Source organism: Aegilops tauschii, chromosome 6, assembly GCF_002575655.3.
Source record: "Aegilops tauschii subsp. strangulata cultivar AL8/78 chromosome 6, Aet v6.0, whole genome shotgun sequence".
Classification (NCBI taxonomy): domain Eukaryota; kingdom Viridiplantae; phylum Streptophyta; class Magnoliopsida; order Poales; family Poaceae; genus Aegilops; species Aegilops tauschii.
In genome coordinates, this window is record NC_053040.3 from 70654579 (window position 1) to 70655673 (window position 1095).

At 49.9% G+C, this 1095-nt stretch overlaps 1 long non-coding RNA gene across 1 annotated transcript; it reads left to right on the forward strand.

Moving 5' to 3' along the window:
• Positions 1-204: 204 nt before the first annotated feature.
• Positions 205-866, forward strand: LOC120966173 (uncharacterized). Its single transcript, XR_005759375.3, has 3 exons — positions 205-340; positions 432-528; positions 729-866. It is a non-coding gene; the product is annotated as an uncharacterized lncRNA (long non-coding RNA).
• The last annotated feature ends 229 nt before the right edge of the window (positions 867-1095 follow it).

Sequence of the window (1095 nt, forward strand, 5' to 3'; positions counted from 1 at the left end):
GATGCCCGTGACCTAGCCTGCGTGTCTCCCCCACGACCCCGCCTCCTTTCCCGCTGCCGCCGGCACCGACGCCGGTGCCGGAGAAGCTCGCCTCCGCGCCCACAAGCCTCGGATCCGGCAGGATCCGGGACGAGGAGGGGTGGATGAGACGGGGGAGGAGGAGGAGGAGAGTGTGGGGGCGTCTGGGGAGGAGCGAGGGGTGAGAAGATGAGAGGGAGAGAGAGAAGAGGTGGTGTAGCAGGGCCGGACCGCCGTCCTCTTCCACTCCATCAACAGGCTTTCTCAACAGCAGGCTGCACCACCGCTCGAAAGCCAGCGGTCTTCTTCCACTCCATCAACAGTTAGTTAGTCAGCCGCCTCCCAATGAATAGCACACAGTCTGGATACTTCCTTGGGTCAATTCCCTGTTTTTTCACTGTCATATTCATCAGCAATTTCAGCGGCAGGGAGTGCTTGCCGTAGTGGAAACGAAGCAAGAACTGGATGGAGCTCAGGATTTTGCTACTACCTTGCTAATAGCTTTGTGAGGTAATTTGGCTACCTATTTGTGTGTTTCTTTTCTGCTGTACCGATGTCTATTTTAATTTAGAAAATAGAAACATGAAGTGTGATTCAAGCATCTCAATAGCAGATGTTGTTAGCATGAACATAATGTGTACCGTACCTACTGTGCAAGAGAGCTGTGCCTGTGTTCCATTGTTGCTGATGTAGTAGCTTTCAATTCGCAGGCATGTCACCGTTAGCAAGTGCAAGAAGAAAGCACCGAGGAAAATGCACAAATACAAGAGGCAGAAGCGTGTCCTACTCAATGATCTCTTCGGTGAACTTATCAAAATGCTAGATGAGTTAAATAGGTGTGCATCAATCACTAGCCCCCTCGACACCTTATAGATTACGTCACAGCTAGCATTGCTTCAGTGAAGCTGTCTCTTAATTTGGGGGGTCGTTTCCTTTTCCATGTGGTTATTTGGAATGTCAGAGTTGAGCGTGGGTATGTATGAATCTGGGTCATGTTGTTACTATCCATGTCCAATTGTCCAAGTCATGCTTTTGGGGTGAATACTGGGGTTCAATATGTGTCATGGATTTCTTTAG